Raw genomic sequence first — 23,084 nt, 5'->3', positions numbered from 1 at the left:
TTTTCGTTTAAGTTCACATTGCCTACAAATATGTCTTACTGCATGCTACCCAGGGCTGCTTTTTGATTGCAGTGGGAGGCAAGTTCTCTCTTCTGCTGCACGGATGGGGGTGGAGGCCTTGTTCTCTCTGCCTGTGGTTTGAGGCCCCATCATTTCTCCAAGCCTGGAGGCAGCAGTCCCTCAGCTCCCTGTCCTGACGGCCTGTTCTAACCCATGGCCTGCCCTAACTCACTTCCAGACACCTGGCAAAGTCACCTTTGTTAAATGTAAATCGGATCACAAAACCTCCTGGCTTAAAGATGCTGAGCGATGCCTATTTCTGTGCAGTCTCTGGCCTGGCTGTCCTGACCTCTGAGCCAGCAGGGTCCTGCCTGCACCGGGCACCCTCTGCCTCTCCCAGCCGGATCCCAACCCAAGACTGCCCAAGGATATTTGCTGGCGGTTTGCTCCCAGGGAGTGCTCCTCTGCTGGCTGTGGGAAGGGGTGGGGGGGTAAGGTGGGGGTGGGGGGAGATGGGGGTGGGGAGGGAGATGGGCAGTGGGGAAGTGAGATGGGCAGTGGGGCCCTCTTTTGGTTCTCAGGCATCGTCCCAGGGAGCATACCTGACCTCCACGGAGCTCAGCTCTTTTCCCCATCCCCCACTTTATGGCTGCGCACATGACTTTCAGAGTGGGGGCTCCCTGCAGCCGGCCCACCCGCCCACGCTCCCCCTAGCTACGCTCCCCCACCTCCCACACCTCCCGCACTTCTTGTGACAGCACAGGCCAGGGTCAGGCCCAGGGGCACCCGGGCCCAGCAGGCAGCAGTGGAGGCTGAGCTCAGGCCTGCTGGCGACACCGGAGGGGTTCAGGAGGCCAGGGCAAGCCCCAGGCAGTCCTTAAGGTGCAGGACTTTTGTGCCAGGCACAGCAGAAAAGTGACCAGCCACAGATCCAAGCCCACCAGATTAGAATCTAGAGACATTTTTGAATTAAATCATCCCTGCTTTAAATATTATATATATTTAAATACTGTCAACACTATTGTTTCCTTGCACTTTCATTTTAGGTTCAGGGGCACCATGCAGATTCATTACATGGGTAAATTGCATGTCTTTGGGGTCTGGTGTACAGATGACTTCATCACACCCGTGGTGAACATAGCCCCTGACAGGTAGTGTTTTGATCCTCTTGTTTCTCCCAGCCCCGACCCTCACGTAGGTCCCAGCCCGTTTTTCCCCTCCTGTGTCCATGTGTGCTCATGCTTACCACTCACTTAGAAGTGAGAACATGCAGTATTTGGTTTTCTGTTCCTGCATAGATTCAATTAGGATAATGGCCTCCAGCTGCATCCATGTTGCTGCAAAGGACATGATTTCATTCTTTGTTTTTTTTGAGATGGAGTCTCGCTCTTATTGCCCAGGCTGGAGTGCAGTGATGTGATCTCGGCTCACAGTGACCTCTGTCTCCCAGGTTCAAGCGATTCTTCTGCTTCAGCCTCCCTAGTAGCTGGGATTACAGGTACCCGCCACCACGTCCAGCTAAGTTTTGTGTTTTTAGTAGAGACGTGGTTTTACCACGTTGGCCAGGCTGGTCTCAAACCCCTGACTTCAGGGGATCCACCTACTTCAGCCTCCCAAAATGCTGGGATTACAGGCATGAGCCACCACCCCTGGTCGATTTCATTCTTTTTGTATTATTTTTAATTGGCACATTGTAATTGTACATATTTATAGGGTACAGTATGATATTTCAATACATGTGTTCAATGTAATGATCAAATCAGGGTGGTTAGCATATCCATCGCTAAGAACATGTATCACTTCTTTTTGTTGGGAACATGAAAAGTCCACTCTTCCAGCTACTTGAAAATATGTGATAAAGTGATGCTAATGATAGCCCCTATGGCACTATAGGACACGGGAACTTCCTCCTCCTAGCTGGCTGTCCAGCTGTCTCTGTTAATCAGCCTGTGGCCCTCCCCTACTGCAGGCCTCATCCTTCTAACATTAAGCCCAATTGTTGTCACAGTGTGGAGAGAAAGGCTTGGGATGACCAACCATGGGGGCGGGTGGCGGTGGCCAGCTGAGGTCAGCCCTGGAGGTGCTTCAGCCTGAGAGCTGCCCACGGGGACAGACAGATGCGTGTGCCTACCTCATGCTAGTGCTGGAGTTCATTTATTCTTTATGTGTCCGAAGAACAACTTGACATAGATCAAGCCGTAGATCAGTGGATGGATGGCAGCCTTGTGGCCCAGGTTCCTCCAGTGCCTGTGGGGCAGCATCTCTAAAACCGCCCCAACAGTTGGGCCTTTCAGGTGCCAGGCTGTCCTGGATCTTTTACACGGACTCTTTCATGGACCAGAGTGGGGCTTCCCAAATTGCAGTCTGGAGCCCTTTCCACCAACACTGCAGGCCCAGGAATGAAGGACACTGGTGGACACGTTGCTTATAACCCTCACTGCAGCCTCCAGCATCCCTCTTGTTTCCTCCTCTCTCCGGCACTGGGGCAGTTCCCTGTTGAAAAAAAAACTGAATCCAAAATTGCACTCTTTTTTTTTTTTACACCACTCTTAGCTCATACCTACAGAATTGCACTCTTGAGACATTTGGGCACAGTGTGTGGCCAAGGGCATTCTTTAAAAGAAGGGTCTTGCGGATGCTAAAATTACACATTGATTAAAAAAATCCACTATAAGCAAGTTTATGTCAGGAAAACATCTATTTTATTAAATGAATAGTACTCTTCTGAAAAACGGAATTTTCTACGATTTCTACAAGTGAAGCTAAGGGGCCCCGTGTCCAAACTCTGTGCAGAGCTCTCACTTTCTCTCTCTCTCCTGTTTTTCTTCCTTCTTCATTTTCTCCCTTTATTGAATATTTATTGTCTAACGTTTTCAAGGACACAAGACATGGCTTTTGTTCTGAGAATAGTCATAATCCAGTGTGAGCAATATGCAAAAACATAGTCAATTAGAACATCAAGTGGCTGGCCTCTGCCTCAAAAGGTAGTCACTCTAACAGCCTGATTTGCCTTATCCTTATTGGAACTTCAATTCCCACGAAAGCCAAGTCATAATATCGGTCAACAACCCGATGGATACCAGGTAAACTCTCCACTAGCCAGAGCACAGAGGTGGCCCTGTAAATTGTTATAATAATTTATAGATAATATGATTGTCTACTGAGGGAGCCAAGATAATCAATTAAATAAGTTATCAGAAATAACTACATTTAATAACATGTTTGTTATAAGGCAAGGCAGGTTAGGTTTTCTGAGAGTAGCGGAAAACTCCCAAACAGTGGCTTAAACAAGATAGAGAATTATACAGGATTTATATGAAGAAAGCCACAAACTTGACCAGGGCACATAAAAGAAGATTTGAGTAAATCGATGTTTCTCAATAGTCATGCTTCTCAGTGAGTAGAAGAGATATTGGGGAGATACTGAATTTAGTACCTAAATCTATCATAATTTCAAACAAAATATTGCTGGGATGTTTTTTGTATTTGAAAATATGAGTTCATCTGGAGAAACTGGCAAATGAAAATAAGACAATGTTGAGAAAATATTTTATGAGGGAGATATATCTTCTTAGACACTGAAATGCTTTAGAAAGCTACAATCAATCAAATGGTGTTACTGCAACAGAAATAGACTGATAGACTGAAAAACTGTTAAGATGACTAAAAATCCATAAACGTGCATGCATTATATAAACATAGAAACTTATTTGTTACGTGCATATACACACATATACTTACTTTATGATAAAGCTGGCACTTCAGACCGGTGGGTGAAGCATGGATTGTCCTGTAAATGATGGTATTGGGAAAACTGGCTAACCGCTGGAATGAATAAAGGCAAAGCCATACATCACAGCATGTACCCTGATTAATTCTAAACGAAATTAAGATTTATGTGTAAAAAATGAAAACATAAGCATAGGAAGAGATTGCATAGGTGAATATTTTACACAGTCTATGGCAGGTTGAGCTTTCCTAGCACAGCCTCAAAGGCATAAAAACATAGTATGATTTGAGTACTGTATGTAAAAATTAAAAGAAAATTTTATGCTTCAAAATATCATCAATAAAACTTAAAGGTAAAGTGCAAACTGAAAATCAGGTTTTGGGGCACACTTGTACTCTTTAACATGTAAGAAGGCTGGGTCGATCAGTGAGGAGAGGACCAGACAGGCAGCATGAACACGACAGACGTGTCATGACAGGACTTCACACTGCCCACGGCTCCTGGGGAATCATGCCCTTTGATGAAAGCAAGAAATGCAGATTTAAAATACTGAAAGAATATGTCTCTGTCTATCAGAAATAGATATGAGTTTTCTGCCATCTTTCCACGCCGCCACATGGTGCGCATGAATGTCCTGGCTGATGCTCTCAAGAGCATCAACAATGCCGAAAAGAGAGGAGACGCCAGGTGCTTATTAGGCTGTGCTCCAAAGTCATCGTCCGGTTTCTCACTGTGATGATGAAGCATGGTTACACTGGCGAGTTTGAAATCACGGATGATCACAGAGCTGGGAAAATTGTTGTGAACCTCACAGGCAGGCTAACAAATGTGGCGTGATCAGCCCCAGGCTTGACGTGCAACTCAAAGATCTAGAAAAATGGCAGAATAACCTGCTTCTGTCCTGCCAGTTTGATTTCATTGTACTGACAGCCTCAGCTGGCGTCATGGACCATGAAGAAGCAAGACGAAAACACACAGGAGGGAAAATCCTGGGATTCTTTTTCTACGGATGTAATACATCTATTTACAAATAAAATGCCTCATGGAAAAAAAAAAGACATAGATATGATACAAGCAATATTCTCCAACACAACTGTGAGAGTTTAAATTGACAATAACCCTTTCTTTAAGCTTGACATATGTTTCAAAAACTTTATGCTAGTGAACTCAAGAGTATAAACTTTGGGTTTAGGTCTCTAGCCTAAAGAAATAAAGATTATGTACATGGATTTTCACTGCAGCATTATCTATAATAGCAAAAAACTGGAAAGCATGGAACTGCTCGTCTATAGAGAAATGGTCATGCTAGTTATGGCAGCTCTCTTTGACGATTAATTATGCAGCCATCATGATCCAGTTCTTCAGGAATAATGACACAGAAAGTGACCATGCTGAAATGGAAATCAAAAGATGTAGCCATATACAGGGCAAGGGCGCAGGGCAGGAGGCTGGACGCAGGCTCTGATGGGCATGTGCTCACTTGGTCCTGCCTCCTGGCAACACTGCTGTGCCTGCGTGTGGCGTGCTTGGCCCCCTGCTCCTCTCACCACTCCTGCTGCCACGGGATTTGGCTCACGTTAAAACCATTTCACAGTGCCCTCTGGAGCTGCCGTGGAGGGACTGTCAGGTGTCCTTGGCCGCTCACCTGGGAAGGCAAAATAGCTAGACATTAAGACATCGTGTGGGGCCTAGGTCTTCCACTGACATCAGCCACAGAAGTGAGGAAGTCCCTCTTCATCTCCCAAGGGGAAGCCAGGCCACTTCATGCTTCTTGAGGAAGGAGGATGATTGTCCAGTGCTGGGAGGTGAGAGCAGCTACTGCAAGCGTGAGATGGGAACCTCCTCAGTGGATCCTCAGGTCTGAGAGGGGCTCCCTCTGCCTTCCTTCCTCCTGCTCCCCTTTCCTCTTCTCTCTACCCATTTTTTCCTTCTCACACATCTCTCCTGCTTCTGCACAATCCCTAACATTTATTGCAGGCTCCTGAAGAACCATGTCACTTTACACCTGCAACCTCATTTAATTCTCAGGAAACCCCATGAGGCCACGCAATTCTTACTCCATGTACCAAGTGAGCCGATTCAGGTGCAGGGAGACTGCCCTTTACCCAGAGATCCTCGCATGAACCCTCTGTGCTGGGCAGGGTCTCCAGAGAAACAGCTCTGGAGTGCAGATACACAGAGAGAGATTTGTGTCAACCCATTTATGCCTGAAGTTGCGGTTTTTTAAATTTTTGCAATCAGACCTTGGCAACAATCTTGAGCAGTGGGATATAAATAACCCCCACATGCTTAGCGTTCCAATAATGGAACACTAGGCATAAATGGATAAGGAGTTGGCCCATGCAATTAAGGAGGCTGGCAGGCCCCGAAGCTTCAGGGTGGGCCAGAAGGCTGGAGAGGTAGGAAGAGCCGACGGGGCAGCTGGAGGCTGGGGCGGCTGCTGCAGAACCTCCTCTTGCCGGAGGGAGGTCAGTCTGTGTTCTGTTCAGGACTTAGAGCATGGGACGGGGCCCACCCATGCTAGGGAGGGCAATCTGCTTTCCTCAGAGTCTGTTGGTTTAAATGTTAATCTCCTAAACAGTCCTAGCAACACCTAGAATAATGTTTGGTCACATACGTGGGCACCATCGCTCTGCCAAGTCACTCATAAAACCAACCACCTGAGTCTCTCCATCTGAGACTCCCTGCTAGTGTTCTGAGCCATGTGGGGAACCACTATGAAGAAGGAAAATAGAGAAAGTTCACAGTCATTAAATTAACATGGTGCAGTGCGATCTGTGTGCTCTGGCCGTGACCCCAGAAGGACTTGTGAGGTCCCTTGGTGTGTCTTTCGCCTGCCACCCCGGGGCTGGCCCCTGCATCTGTGTCCCCTGACACAGCACAGGTGTGCAGTGAGCACCGGGGGTGGGGCCGTTTTCCTCCCTGCACGGGCCTGGCTGTGCTTAGAGGGAGTGAGCTGGGTTGGGCAGTTCCCTTGGGCCTCTCCAGCGTCCGTGGGAGGGGCTGAGTTCAAGTTCTACTGCTCAGCGCCTGCATAACTGCTCAAGGTGGCAGGGAATGGGAATAGCTTGGCCTCCTCAGGGTCCTGTCATGGACCTGCCACGGGGCCTCCCAGCACTCTCACGTCCGGATTGAGGACACTCTCAATCCGCTGTCCTCATGCCATGATGCGTCCTGGGAAGCCCCAGAGGAGATAAGAGTCACTGCATTCCTTATTTCATTTAAAAACGATGTCACACCTACCCAGCCAGACCTGTGCTTAGCCCTGGGGACACAGAGGGACTTGTTCCTGCCTCTAGGGAGCTCCTGCACAGAGGGGACAGAAAAGGGTATGTGTAATGTGCTGAGGTAGATGGAAGCATGGGGAGGGCGATGCCCAGTGGAGGGCTGCCTGGAGGAGGTGACAGCTACCTAAGCACTGGAAGCAGCCAGGTCAGGCTGAGCATGAGGGGAAAGGGGTGGGCCCAGGTGCGAAGTTGAGAGCCCTAGTGCAGGTGAAGACGAGGCTGGGGAGCGCCCAGCAGCTCACAGCACAGGAGTTGGGGATGAGGTGGACAGAGGCCGCCCTACAGGCCTTTCCTCAGGAAGGCCTCGAGAGGAGCCCAGTGTTCAGACACGCCTCTGCAGCATACTTGGCTCTTAGGAAGGGGATGTGGCACAGCTCAGCTCTGGCATCAGGCGCTGTGGCACGCTGGCAGCTGGGCACAGTTCTCACCAGCACAGTGCCTGGCACAGTAATGTGCAATAAAAATCATGAGTTGGGTTGAGCCTTGGCACCCTGCAAGTCATTGGAGGCATCTTGATGGGTGAAAAGGTGCCTGCTCAGGCTTATGGCTTGCTTCTCCTGAATACAGTAGCTGGCAGTTATTATGAAGCTCCTCAACCTGCCATAGGCCTCCCCAGTGGGCAGAAGTGGGTGGAATTAGTGCGCCGCCCCTAGGCTGACACTCACGGCGGTGGTGGGGTTACCCCTCGACAAGGAGGGGAGTGCCCTGGACTCGGAGCGCAGGTGTGTTCATCACTTCAACCTGCACGGAGCCCACATGGAGGGAGGAGGGCTGCAGCTCCGCCCCCTCCGGCTGCCCGGACCCACCTGTCACTCCCCAGACATCCTCTGGACACTCACCCTGCCGGGGCCTCTGCTGCTCACCCATGTCACCCTCTTCATGGATGAGCCATGGTTTTTGCCCTTGGGAGCTCACAGGTGAGGCAGCAGACTCAGGTGCCCACGTGTCTTGATGTGAGAGACTGTGGCTGAGGTGACCAGAGTGTGGACAGGGCAGGGCTCCCAAGAGAGGCAGCTTCTTGCTGAGTTTTGAAGAGTGCTGATGGGGCAGTGAAAAAACCCTCGCTTTTGTGAGAGATTCAAGTAACTCTCAAACAGCATGATTCTATGTGTTTCAGTGAGTGAAGGAGAAAACTTTCACGATGACAGTTTGCAAAGTGACGTGGCTCGGAGACAGCAGGCCCCACCAGACTAGCCTCTCTCATTTTTATTTTATTTTTTACTCTCATCTTCAACAGTTCTTATGAAATGTCCCAGTTCTATAAAAGAGTGTAAAATACATGCCATTTAAATAATAATAATAACACAGGCCCTAGAGTACCTACCCCAGGTCAAGAGCCAAGACATTACTAATGCCTGCCATTCCCTCCCTCCTTGGCAGAGGTGCCCGTGGTCTAGAGTTTTGTGTTATTAACAGCCTGGTTGGGTGTGCTGACTCATGCCTATAATCCCAGCATTTTCCGAGGCTGAGGTAGGAGGATTGCTTGAGCCCTGGTGTTCACGACCAGCCTGGGCAACAGAGTGTGACCCATCTCTACAAAGAAAAAGCAATAACCTTATTTTTCCCAGCATGTGGGTCCCTGCCATCTGCTGCTCACTTACCCCCTTGTTTGGCCGGTGTGTGGCTGCGACCGCCCTCCCTCAGCCTGTGGCTCATTGCTTTGCTCCTGGCTGCGTGCTGCAGATGGTCTGTGATGATGGATGTGATGTAGGGGTCTGCTTCATTTTACCTTGTGTAGTGCTTGACAGTGGGCATTTGCCAGGATTGATTTTTCTGTTCTGGTCCTGAGGAGCATGCGGGCTGTTGCCACGTGTTTGCTATTATGACACAGCTGCTGTGAACGTCCCAGCGCCGGCTGGCATGCGTGTGCGGGGGATTCTGGAAGGCAGTAGTTCTGGAAGTTGGTCTGGGAACGCCTGGGATCCCAGACACATTGAGGGGGGCTGTGAGGTCAAAACGATTTTCATGATAATACGGACACATTGTTTGCCACTTTCACTGTCATTGTCTTACAAATGTGTGTTTGGAAGTTCTGCTCAACTCAGGGACACAGTATTTTCCAAGTGGCCGATGCGTAATGTCACAAAATCACGCATAGTTAAAAGAGCCATTCAAAGTGAGACGCCCAGTGAATTTTAACCTACCTGAATATAACAATCCACTGGTATGGTTTTGGGTTCCACATTGCAACCAACCTTTAAGGAAGAACCACCTATCAAATTTTGGTGTAAAACCTACCCAGTTGTCCGAAAGGCTACTGGAAGACTCCTTTCTTGTCCAACTCTGTATCTGCACAAGGCTGAGTTTTCTTCTCATGATCTGACCAAGCCAACAAAGCACACAGACTGAACGCAGAGGCAGCGTCCGGGTCCACAGCTCACACATTGCAACCTGCGTGGCTCTCTGGCTGTTTGGGGATGGCTGTTTTTTGTTTTTGGAGACAGAGTTTTGCTCTTTCACCCAGGCTGGAGTAAAGTGGCATGATTTCGGCTCACTGCAGCCTCCGCCCCCAGGGTCAAGTGATTCTCTTGCCGCAGCCTCCCGAGTAGCTGAGATTATAGGTGCCCACCACCATGCCTGGCTAATTGTGTATTTTTAGTAGAGAAGGGGTTTTGACATGTTGGCCAGGCTGGTCTCAAACTCTTGACCTCAGGTGATCAGCCTGCCTCGGCCTCCCAAAGGGCTAGGATTACAGGTGTGAGCCACTGTGTCTGGCTGGGGATGGCTCTTAAATTTGCCTTTTTGATAAAAGTGACATTGATATGTCACTAGACAGTTTCACCTGGAAGCCTTGGTACATTAATGCCGGATTTCCTGCATTGTGGCAGGATTTTGAAGGCTGCTGTATGTGCACTGGGGCCTCCAAATTTGTGAGTTCTGCATCCATAAGATTCAATTAACTGTGAGATGGAAAATATTTGGAAATACAATTTGCATCTGTGATGAACATGTGCAGAGTTTCCTATCATTATTCTCTAAACAATACAGTAAAGCAACTACTTACATAGCATTTACATTGTTTGAGGTATGACAAGTAATCTAGAGATGATTTGAAGCACACAGGAGGAGGTGCATACGTTATATGCAGATACTCTGCCATTTTATGCAAGGACTTGAGCATCTGCCGATTTTGCTATCCATGAGTCCTGGGATCAATCCCCCATGGATACCAAGAGACAACTATATTAACATTTTAAGAGCCTGGACCTTGCTCCCCTCATAAAATTTCTGGTAACCACAAATGCCTCTGGCCCCTTAACTTGTTTCCCTTACCTTCGTCTGTTCCAGCTATGACTTTAATGGCAGGTGGTGGCTAGACTTCACTGCCGTGGGAAAAGGGTGGTGACAAATGGATTCTGCATAATCTTCTTAATGTGATAGCTTTCCATTTCAAACAGGCAGGCACTGAGACATCAAAGCAGCCAAGCGCAGCCCTGACATTGAGCCGCTGCCGCATCCTGCGAGGCTGCTGCTGTTGGCTCAGCGTGATCAGGAGAATGGAGATCAAAGGTGCTCATTATGTGATGAGTGCTGTGCTGGCGGCTGCCTGTGTCGGGCCTGGGAGACTGTGCTGATGGTGCACTTTGGGGCAGCCCCGGGCAGGCTGGCTCAGGCCCTGGTGGTTCCTGGGGTGGGAGGTGCTCAGTGCCAGGTGACAGAGGGTCACCTGGAGATGGCTTCGTCTGGCTGCTCCTGGGGCTTGACGGCTCAAAGGTGGTTTGCTGAGTGAACTACTGGAGTGAGGATGGCACTGGCCTTGGGCTAGGGGGTGCTCGTGTTTATAATCTAGGGCTCTCTCCACAGAGCCCTTATGGCTGAGCTCTGCTGCCTCCCTAGCTCCTCTGTCCTTCCCTGGAACTCCAGAGCCTCCTCTTGGCAGCCCTGGGCCTGCACCCTGCTGCTGGGGGTTCACATGGGACCCTCTCTGTGGGCAGTGCCCTTCCAATCCTGCTGTGCCCTTTTCTCTAAAAGGGCCAAGTGGAAAACTTGGCACAAGGCCGGATAACAAGTCCTCCCAACACTGCCACGCTACCGGCATGCTCCTCAGATGCACGTTCCACCCTGGCCTGCCACAGTGAGGGCTGGGCTGCCTTGCTGTCTAGTGCACTCCAGGGCCTGGAGGCTGCTGGGAGCAGAGATCATGCCTAATAAATGTGTGCTGCACCAGTGGGTAAATGCACCGGCTCAGTAAACCTAGATCACTGAGCTTCAATAATGCCTAACTCACATGGTTAAATAAGGTAACATAAAGCAGTGAATCCTAGCCATTTTAGATCACCTACCCCTTTGAAAAATCTGATAAATGTGATCAACATCTCAGAAAAATGCCTGTATGCACAGTAGCAATTTTGTATATGTGAAACACTCTCTATAAAATTTATAAAATTAATCAAGGAAAAAGGGAGGATCAGAAACAAAATTAAACCCAGCTTGCCCCCATGCTCAGCATTGATCACTAGGCCAGCGTCCTCTCTGCTTCCTCATAGCTGTTTGGTGCCTGTTGCCGCAGAATTGGGTGGGTCCTGTTACAAGATTGGAGCTCCCCTAACTGCTCTAGAGGTAACAACTTGGAAATAATGAAATGTTAGGTTTTCCCTTTGAGATATCCTTGCAGGTCCAGTATATCAGTGAAACTACTAATGCCAGCTTGTCTGTAGGACTCCCTGATGCCAGCTGGTCTGAAAGACCCTACGAAAAGCTGATTCACCAAAGAGTGCTGTTTCCATATCCTGATGACTTCATCCCTGTTACCCTGACCAATCAACAATTTCTGTTTTCCAGGCCCTCACCCTCCATATTCCTCTTAAAAACCCTAGCCCAGAACTCCTTGGGGAGATGGATTTAAGTGTCTCCTCCCATCTCCTTGCTTGGTGCCCTGTAATAATTACACCCTTTCTCTGTTGCATCCCTGCTGTCTCGGTGTATTGACTGTTACTGTGGAGCAGGGATATTAACATGGTGGTCCTGTAACACACACTCACTGGAAGTTATCCTAATATCCACCCCATACATTCTCTGCATAGTTAATACTTTTCCTCTGTGTGCTTTTGAACTTCTTGTACATATCTTTGTGAAGATAATTGTAGCTGATGGGCAGATAGCCCTGCTTTCTCTGTGGCTTATCACAGTCCACATTTTTTTTCTGTCTCACAAAAGGTCTGATCAGTGGCAGAGCAAGCTTGAAGATGGGCTGATCCACAGAGTCATTCAGGGATTTATCGTGAGGATGTGGATCCAATGTTCTGAGGCTGTGCAGGGCAGTGGGACACTGGGCCTGGCCACCAAACCATCCTTCCCTCCTATTCCTCTGGGCCTGTGCTGGGAGGGCTGCTACAAAAGTCTCTGAAATGCCTTTGAGGGCTTTTCCCCATTGCCTTGGCTATCAGCATTTGCCTTACTTTTAGTCATGCAAATTTTTGCAACCTGCTTGAATTCTTCCCCTGAAAATGGGCTTTTTTTTTTTTTTCTAACACTTAGCCAGGCTGCAAATTTTCCAAACTTTTATTATCAGCTTCTTTTTAAAATATAAGTTCCAATTTCAGGTCATTTCTTTGCTCACGCATATTAGCATAGGTTGTTAGAAGCAGCCAGGTAACACTTGAATACTTTGCTCCTTAGAAATGTCTTCCACCAAATACCCTAAATCATCTCTCTCAAGTTCAATCCACAGATCCCTAGAATGGGGGCACAATGCAGACAGGCTTTTCAATAAAGTATAATAAAAGTGACCTTTACACCAGTTCCCAGTAAGTTCCTCATTTCCATCTGAGACCTCCTCAGCCTGGACTTCACTGTCCACATTACTACCAGTATTTTGGTGATAGCAATTTAACCAGCCTCAAGAAAGTTGAGGACTAAGCTCTATTTTATCTTACTCAAATTCCTACCTAAGGAGTCTAGGGAGTCTTGCCCTACAAACCATAAATTCTCATCAGATGGCTTTTATTTTACCCTGTATATTGTGACCTGCTTTTCAATCTGACTCTGGTATAACATTATGTGACAAGGAAAAAATATTTAACCCCAAAATATATTTCCTTGCCATATCTTAAAATTTCCCTGCAAAGTCTCTTGTGAAAAAAATCCACATTCTATACAGAATCCCCTTCCTCCTTGGTTTTCCTTCCTTCCCAGATCCAGGAGCTAATCAACTAAGAGCCAGGAAACCTTTTAAGTCCAATAAAAAACAATTTACAACCTGCTCTCTCTAAAGTCTGCTGTCTAAGAGCCTCCTCTGCACAATAAAACTTGGTTTTCACAATCTATCTTTAACTTGAACATTCCTTTCTATCCATCCCAGGTCTTCAGACAATCTCAACCAATTGTCAGCCAGAAAATGTTCAATTTTACCTATATCCTGGAAGCCCCCACTTTGAGTTGCTCTGCCCTTTCTAACCAAACCAATGTATTTCTTAAATGTATTTGACTGATGTGTCATGCCATCCTAAAATAAATAAAACCGGGCTGGACCCCCACCACCTTTGGCACATGTTCTCAGGACCTCCTGAGGACTGTCATGGGCCATGGTCACTCATATTTGGCTCAGAAATCTCCTCAAATATTTTACAGAGTTTGACTTTTTTTGTTAACAGTTTCAAACTTTCCCTCATGTTTCTACCTTCTTCAGAGCCCTCCAAAGTTCCAGCCTCTGCCTGTTATCCAGTTTTCACATTTTTAGGAATCTTTATAGTCGTGCCCCTTTCCTTGGCACCAACTTTCTGTATTTGTCCATTCTTGCACTGCTGTAAAGAAATACCTGGCACTGGATAATTTGTAAAGAAAAGAGGTTGAATTGGCTCATGGTTCTGCAGGCTCTACAGGAAGCAAGGCAGCATCAGCTTCTAGGGAGGCCTCAGGAAACTCACAATCATGGTGGAAGGTGAACAGGGAGCTGGCACCTCACATGGCTAAAGCAGGAGGAAGGCAGAAAGATTGGGGAGGTGCCACAGATTTTTAAATAACCAGATCTCATGAGAAGTCAGGACAGTACCAAGGTTGAAATCCACCACCATGATCCAGTCACCTCCCCTCCAACACTGGGGATTACAATTTGACATGAGATTTGGGTGGGGACACAGATCCAAACCGTATCACTGTCCCTTGCCCGGACCAAGGCATACATAACGTCCTCTCTCCCTGAGCGTCCCATGTTCTGACAGTCCCATTATCGTGTTATTGCCTGCAGCTCAGCGTCTGCCCTATGCTGAGTGCTGTCATTTAGAGGGTGACACGGTTTACTACTCACCTCCTAGGCTGGATACTAGCACACAGTAGGTGCTCAGTAAATGCTTTTATGAATAAGCCATTCAGAAAAAACTGCTACAATGGGTCTGACTGTGATTAGAAGGAAGTGTGGTTCCCTTCTGCCTGTCTTAAGGCTTTTCCTTCCCCTGCTACCCGTCCCTCTTCTATGTAGGTTGGGCCGTCTCTCCCCATGTCCTAACTCTGCTGTGTCCAGGACATCTTTGCAGAATTGCAGGTGATTAGGAATGGGGGACCTCAAGGAGGACATAGTAAGAGAAGTAGCTGGTATGGGAGGGAGGGCCCAGGCATGGGAAATTGTAAGCACCCCCCAAAGGCCTTGGGATCCACAGAAGGTCTAAACAGGGATGATACAGTCAAATTTTCTCTCTGGAAGCCATAGGAAGTGGGATCTGAGAGACGAGAGGAGAGTCAGGTCAGTTCACTAAGCGGCATGCTCTGGATGGCCAGTGAACTCTAGGTGCTATGGGGACCTCAGTGGGTGAATGGGCATAAGGGATCTGGGATGGTGAGGGAGATGGACTGGTCAACAATCACCAGTCAGCAGAGTGGTGGTGAGAGGGCACTGGCCTATGTGTGGGCAGATGTAGGAGGGGTTCGGAAGAGCCCTGAGCAGAGGGAAGCATCAGGGCACACCTGCAAGCTTCCAGACTCATTTCCTGTGAGGCTGCACCCAGGATGACCCCTGCCTTCCCAATGGGACAACGGGGAGGGAGATTGGAGTTCCACGGGAAGCTGATGAGTTTTAGTTTTCTGAGGGACCAACACTGACCTGACCTCTCTCATTCTGATGCAAAGAATTCCCCATAAAATATCTCCGTCAAAGGTGGTTTAGTTCCCACTAGTAGGGTAATGTCGCTGAAGGCCCTGCTTGCTCAATTCTCTTTATAAATACCTAACACTTACTGGCTTAGTCGTATTTTCTGAAATCCCAGATTGTTCCTTTAAGGATAACTTGTCTCGAGAAACAAGAGCCTTTGCAGACTACCCTTCTAAGCAACATGCTTTATCATTTAACAGAGTATCCCCCCTAAGAAAACACAGTCAGCGGCAAAGGCCTCAGGTGGGAAGTGTTTTATTTGATATGGTGGAATCTGATGACTGTTTCTGCTGATGGCGGCATGAAGGGCATGCTGCTGTACAAAGACCAGAGCCTTTGAAGCCTGCGTACCTCCTCACATGTGAATCACGGTTTATGCTTCTCCGTGGACTTTGACAACCCAGGAAGGGAAGGTTCTGTTGCCATCATTTCAGATGAGGAAGTGGAGACAGAGAAGTCCACAGACTTGGCCGTACGTGACACGGCTCATTAGTATTCATAGAAATGGGAAGGAACCGCCATTTTCCAATTGCTGTCACCCTCTCAGGTCCTCAGAGCTAACGCCCTCTCACAGAATGGGGGCTTGCGATAATGACGCATGACCATGCAGGTTTATGTATTTATGCCTGTTATTGCTAAAATATTTTAAATAGACACATTAGCATAAACTCCAACAAAATGGTTAACATGAAATTTTTGGATCTTTAGAGATACAAGGTCCAACTCTTTGGGCAGCCCTTGTAGTGGCTTGCAGAATGTTAGGCATAGTGACATGCAATGCATTTTTGGTGTCGCACAAGGAACAGCAGTTGGGCCAGTTTCTGACAGCTACTCTCACCATGATAATCTACCCAGAGCCTGGGGATGCAGAAAGCCTACATCCTTATATTCTCAAGGTTCAGTTGGGCTCAGTAAGCTCACAGGAGTGCCTGGCATCACATACTTGCCAATTTACTGGTGCCCCATGAGGAATGCAATTACCAGACACTAGCCTCTATCTGAGTTGTGGATTCCCTCCTTGCAGTTAAGTTACAGATGACTTCCAAAGGGTGTGACTAACTTGGTGTTTAATGACATCAAGTCAGAGGGCTGAGCTTGCTGGTCAGGCCAGACTCTTCCCAGCTGATGGAACATCACTTGCTGGAGAAGGTGTGTGAATGGCATGGCCAGCATTCATCTGTGTGACTCTTGAATGACACAAACATTTCTATAGCTTCTACTTCTGCAAAAGATAGAATAATAAGGACCAGATTTACCTCCGGTTTGATAAATGTAAAAGTACGGGACATATTAATGAAATAACAGTTGGAAAGCCATCAGACACCAGGCAATGAAGGGGAATGATCCATCAGAACAGGTGAGCAGGTGCTGGGCCCAGTGCACGACACAGGTGGTAAAAGGAAGAGGCCAGGCAAAGCTCAGCAGACTCACTAAGATGAAAAACCACAGCTAAATTTAGGAAGTCCAACGCAGCTGGAATTCGCAGGAGAGAGCAGGGTACACAGTGAGAGCTGTGGAGGTTCGCAGAGGGTCCTCCCCCGCACTCAGCTAAGTACTGGTCAGAGGATGGAAAAGAGAGGGAGCCATGCATAACTTAGAGGGAGCATTCTCCATAGACAGAACAGGGATGGGAATAGTGCCTGTTCCCCCCAGCCAGAGTAGAAAACAAATTCATAGGGCTCTGGGTACAGTACTTAGAAGGGTTTTCCTTCAGTGGAGGGTGAAATTAGCCTTAGGATAAATGCTGCTCTGATCCCACTTAGCAAAGCATAAAAGCAAGATCAAAAAGATCAAACTGAAAGTTCAAAGCTATTTACAGGAATATAAAATATACAGCATCTGACAAAGTAAAGTTCACAATGCATGGCACTCAATCAAAAGTTACTAGCATGCAAAAAAGAAAACAAATGACCCATAATGTGGATAAATATCAATCAACCAACAGTGATCCAGAAATGACAAATGATAGAATAGGATTGGGAGACAAGGACATCAAAGCAAGCATTAAAACAACATTTCAATATTTCATACATTTCGTATAACACAGCAAGAGGTTGATCATGTTAACTACATGCAAGGAAGATTTAGAAAAGACCCACATCAAACTTCTCAAGATGAAAGCCACAATGTGTGAGATAAAAAATACATAGGATGGTTTAGACAATGCAGAGAAAATGATTAGGGAAGTTAAAGGAGAGGAACAAGGAGAGGAACTGTCACAGAATACAAAACAGAGAAATGCAAAATAGGGAAACAAGAAGACTAAACAAAATAGTAGTGAGCTGTGGGACAACTTTAAGTGGTTGAATATTCAAACACATGAGTAATTATAGCTGTAAAAGGGGAGGGAGACAGAAAACATATTTTAAGGAATACAGTTTTCTTCAAATTTTCCAAATTTGATAAAAATTATATCCCATAGCATCAAGAAGCTCAACAAACCCCAAGCATAAGAAATAAAAAGAAAACAGCACCAAGACACATCATAATCAAATTGCTCACATCCAGTGATAAGGGAAAATCTTAAAACCAAATAAAAAAGAAACATTAAGTACAAAGGAACAGAGATAGGGGTGACAGCAAATGTCTAATTAAAAACAATGCAATGAGAAGACAATAGAACAACATCTTTAAAGTGCTGAAAGAAAACACTCTTTATGTAGAGAAAATATCTTTCACTTAATGAAATAAAGACCTTCCTCCTGCTAACACACAAAAACGGAAGGAACTGATGACCCTCAGGCTTGCCCTACCAGAAATGTGAAGGGACGGAAAGTGACACCACATGGAAATTTGTGTCTACACAAAGGAATGAAGAATAGAAATGTTATTTAAAAGAGAGAATCAACTCTTTAAAGCAAAATAGCAGTGCACTGGGGATTTGTAAAATATGCACAGGTAAACTGCGTGACGCTAGCACAAGTCCAGGAGAGAAAACACTGTTATAAGGGTCACAGACAGGGCAAATATTTCTAACCCAAGAGTCTGAAATTCAAAATGCTCCCCCCAAACTCCGAAACTTTTGGAATGCTGTCATGATGCTCAAAGGAAATGCTCATTGAAGAATTTCTGATTTCAAATTTTCAGGCAAGGGATGCTCAATCGGTAAGTATAACATTCCAAAATATTCAAAAACCTGAAAAAAACCCTGAAATCTGAAACACCTCTGGTCTCAAGATTTTGGATAAGGGATACCCACCCTGCATTGCAGTTGAGGTGATGTGATATCACTTTATTGTATAGACTGTGAAAAGAAGTACAGTGCCAGCCTTAAAACAACCACTGAAATTACACAGTAGCTGTAGCTGATAATTCAATAGAAGAAATAACGTAAAAATATAAGAATTCCTTAATTAATCAAAATTGCCAAAAAAGAAACAGAAAACAAGTCACAGATTAGGTTAAGATAAATGATAAGATACTAGCTTTAATGCCAACCAAATCAATAATCATATTAAAAGAAACAAACCTAAACTACAGCCAAATTAAAGATTAGAGATTGTTTCTTTTTTGAGACGAAGTCTTGCTCTGTCACCAGGGTGGAGTGCAGTGGTGCAATCTCAGCTCATTGCAACTTCTGCCTCCTGGGTTCAAGTGATTCTCCTGCCTCAGCCTCCCAAGTAGCTGGGATTACAGGCACGCGCTACCACGCCCAGCTAATTTCTGTATTTTTAGTAGAGATGGGGTTTCACCATGTTGGCCAGGATGGTCTCGATCTCTTACCTCATGATTCGCCCGCCTTGGCCTCCCAAAGTGCTAGGATTACAGGCGTGAACCACTGTGCCTGGACCTAGAGATTGTTTCAATTGGATTAAAAAACAAGCATCAATCACACAAGTATGCACACATGCACATGCAACACTGGATCAGAGGTGAAAGAATGGAACACATTTCACACCAATGCTATTCAGGAGTCACCATCTTGATACCAAGCAAGGTGGATTTCAGAGCAAAAATGTTACCATAGACAGAGAAGGTCATAATGAGCAAGGGGTCAATCAGTCACCACATAACTATCCTAAACATTTATCCACCGGATAACACAGCTTCAAAATACATGCAACAAAAACTCAGAAACCTGCAAGGGGAAATGGATACATCCAAAAATACAGTTAGAGAATTCAACACTCTTTTCTAAATAATTATTGAGAATAACTACACAGGGCCAGGTGCAGTGGCTCATGTCTGTAATCCCAGCACTTTGGGAGGCCAAGGTGGCCATATTGCTTAAGCCCAGGAGTTCGAGACCAGCCTGGGCAACATGGTGAGCTATTTGGGAGTCTGAGGCGGGAGAATCACTTAAGCCAGGAGTTCGTTTATGGAGCTATGATTGCACTACTGCACTCCAGCCTGGGCAACAGACAGAAAAAATAAGTAGATGGAAAATCATTAAGAATACAGATACAAAACTAGAAACCACAGGTGACCAAATTAACATTTATAGAACCCACCCGTATAGCAGAATGCACATTTTTTCAAGTGCACATGAAACATTTAGCAAGATGAAGTATTCTCTGGGTGACAGAATCAGTTTTAGTAAATGTGAAAGGATTTCTGTCACAGTGAGCATGTTCTCTGACCAAAATGGAATTAAATTAGGAATCAGTAAGTAATAGAAAGATATCTGGAAAATCCCCAAGTGTTTGGAAATTAAATAATGCACATCTAAATGACTCACGGGTCAAAACAAATCCAAAGGAACATCAGAAAGAATTTTAAACTGAATGAAAGTGGAAACACATTATAAAGCTGTAGTAATAAAATGGAAACATAGATGAATAGTCATCAGTGAAATAGTGTAGAAAATCAAGAGACAAATTATGTATGAACAACTGATTTTGATGAAGCCATGAAGGAAAGACAGTGGAGGTAGTCTCTGTAAAAAATGGTTATGAAGATGTAAGCAAATGGTCCAAAGATTTCAGCAGAGGCATCACCAATGCAAATGGCTCTTACACACATGGAAAGTGCTCAACGTCATTGGTCATTAGAGAAATGCAAATTAAGCTCACAGTGACATACAGCCAATTAGAGTGCCGAAAATCAGAAGGAAGTGGGAGTGGGCAGGGCAGGGCTGAGCTTCCGGGCAGGCCGAGGACAGGCAGCTCCATGCTGGAGTGGCAGCTGGGGTGTCCTGCACTGGGCCAAGGTGTCTAGGTCTTTACATTCCTGTATGGATGAAGTATTTCTCCAATGTAATTTACTGCATCCTAGCATATGTATTCTGGTTTCCCTCCCAGATCACAGAGAACTTTCATAAGGGTAGGAATTGTGACTTAGGCTCCATCAGGGAGCCTGTGTTTCCAAGGAACAGATATGAGAAAATATAATATTTTATTTTATTTTTTTGTAGCTGAAACACCAGAAGTTGGAAAACAACACAAGAAAGCCATGGTAAGTGATAACAACTAAAATATGTCACTATCACTTTTGGAATAAAGTACCTTATTATTAACTGGGTTAGTGAATTTCTTTTTCACCTTTTGGTGTGTTTAGTCACAAATCTCCAGGGAGAATCTTTAAAGAAAGGGCATGATCGAAGCAAAAATATTCCATACCTCTGTCAGTCCAGATGGTGAAACACATGCAGAGACAGGCTGAGGGAGGATTCACAGGTAGATGGAGGCTGAGGGGGCCCAGGGAGCCCAGGAAGGCACCTTCCTAGGTGCTAATCTCCTTCTTGCATGGGGGTGAGAAGTCTTCCGGAGTGCAGGGTGGGGAAGCTGAAGGAGGCTGGGATTTGGAATCAGGCCTGAGTCCCAGGCCCTTCTTACAAGCTGGGGACTTGGGGCAGGTCAGTTGGCCTCTCTGTGGTGCCCTTGGGACTTTCAGCAGGTTAGGAGGGATCAGCGGGACTGGGTCTCTGTAAAAAATGGTTATGAAGATGTAAGCAAATGGTCCAAAGATTTCAGCAGAGACATCACCAAAGAGGATATGCAAATGGCTCTTACACACATGGAAAGTGCTCAACATCATTGGTCATTAGAGAAATGCAAATTAAGCTCACAGTGATGTATAGCCAATTAGAGTGTCAAAAATGAGAAGGAAGTGGGAGTGGGCAGGGCGGGCTGGGCCTGGGACTGGCGGCTTGCTGTCTCCCTCACTGTCTCGCTCCATCTCCCTCTCCGTCTCACTCCCACTCACTCCATCGCCTACTCTCTCTCACTCTCTCACTCACCGCCTCACTCCGTGTCTCCTTCTCTCTCTCTCTCATTCTCTTTCTCTCTTCCTCACTCTCCCTCTGCTTCTCTCCCCCTCTGTCTTGTGCACACATTGACAAACAGCGCCTGAGTGCTCGCTGGTAACCTACAGGCCATATTGGCAGCTGTTATACTGCTCGCCCGGGGAGGCCTTAGGCTTCCTGGCTTACATCCTGTGCCTGAGTGAAGTGTCTTATCCTGAGTCCCACAAATCTTGTGAGTGTCCTCAAACTGCCGAAGTACAGATTCATAGGTAACCCAGCCGGCTGCAGTGGCTCACGCCTGTAATCCCAGCACTTTGGGAGGGTGAGGTGGGCGGACCACGAGGTCAGGAGTTCGAGACAGCCTGGTCAACATAGTGAAACTCCATCTCTACTAAAAATACAGAAATTAGCCGGGTGTGGTGGTGTGCACCTGTAGTCCCAGCTACTCAGGAGGCTGAGGCAGGAGAATCGCTTGAACCCAGGAGGTGGAGGCTGCAGTGAGCCAAGACCATGCCTCCGCACTCCAGCCTGGGCGATGGAGTGAGACTGTCTCAAAACAAACAAACAAGCAAACCCGTAACCCACTGACACTGAAAAAGACATTGATTTGTTGATTTGTTTCTAAATCATGAAGCTTTGCTGCTTGTCTTGCATGCAGAACCTTTTAGCCTGTGTGTTGCTGTCCGTGGTCAACAACCGAACCCCTGCAGTGGACCCTGCAGTGAAGAGAACAGCTCTAGCATGAGTCCTCCCTTCCCTTCTCTTCAGCTCTCCCAGACATTCCTTCCGCCTGTGGCTGATGTGGAGCATGCCTCTCTCCTGACATGTCTTCGTCAGATGATCCTCACATTTGGTGTCCAGTCACCTTCACCAATTTATTTCTGCCTCAACAGCCTTAAGTTTGGTCAGCCTTACCATGTTGCAGGCCCTGAACCGGGAAGTTGGGGTCTGGTGGCCCTGCTGCCACTTTGGAGGAAGGGTATTCCCCTGGGAGAATTCTGAGCTCAGAGGGTCCTCCAGAGCTGTCAAGGGGCTGGAGGAGATTTCTCCTGGTGGCCCGAGGGTACCTCCAAGCCCCAGAGGCAGATGCAACTGAGGGAAAGGCCATGCTCAGAAGGCCATGCTCCATGCAGGAGGTGGAGCTGGAGGAGCGCCCAGGAAGAAGGAAGAAGTGGAAGGACGCGCTGGGAGAAGGTGAAGTCGTGGTCTCATGATGTGTTGAAAGTGTGATTTCACTATGGAGGCAACGGGAGCCCCTGAAGCAGTAATCTTGTTACTCCTTTAAATATGCACATGGCACAAAATTCAAAACACGCAGAGGGTACGCCGAACAGCGAGTCTCCCCCACCCCTGTCTGCACGCCATCCGGGCCCCTTTCTAGAGGTGCTGCTGTGCCCTGTGTGTCCGCGTGGAGCTATTCCACACCAATGCAAGAAGACCCACACACTCCAAGAGTGCAGCTTGTGCCTCTTCCTTGCTGTTGCTTCCAACGCCCATGCCACACTTGTCCATCCTTTTATTTGTGATAGGCATATGTGTGTTCCTAGACTTTTTTCCTGTGTGTGTGTGTTTGCATGTAGCATGTATTTTTTTATGTTATTAAACAAATGTTGCCACGATTACTCTTACAAGTCTTATATATGGGAAGACTGGATGTATCTGTCTGTGGGCATGGCAGTGGACTTGGTGTGAGCCTGGCTAGACAGCCATCCTGGAGGACAGAGCACCCTCAGGGAACTGGGTTGAGGGCTTGGTGTTCACCAGAGAGTGTTGGAGTCGCTTGTTCACCACCCCTACCTT

The 23,084-nt window shown here is 46.8% G+C and overlaps 1 pseudogene; it reads left to right on the top strand.

Moving 5' to 3' along the window:
- The first annotated feature begins 4,346 nt into the window (after window positions 1-4,346).
- Window positions 4,347-4,770, top strand: LOC108295370 (annotated as a pseudogene).
- Window positions 4,771-23,084: the final 18,314 nt, after the last annotated feature.

The sequence above is a fragment of the Cebus imitator genome, unplaced genomic scaffold (genome assembly GCF_001604975.1).
Source record: "Cebus imitator isolate Cc_AM_T3 unplaced genomic scaffold, Cebus_imitator-1.0 Scaffold635, whole genome shotgun sequence".
Classification (NCBI taxonomy): Eukaryota; Metazoa; Chordata; class Mammalia; order Primates; family Cebidae; genus Cebus; species Cebus imitator.
The sequence above is the reverse complement of the archived record's forward strand: the minus strand, read 5'-3'. Positions and strand labels throughout refer to the sequence as shown.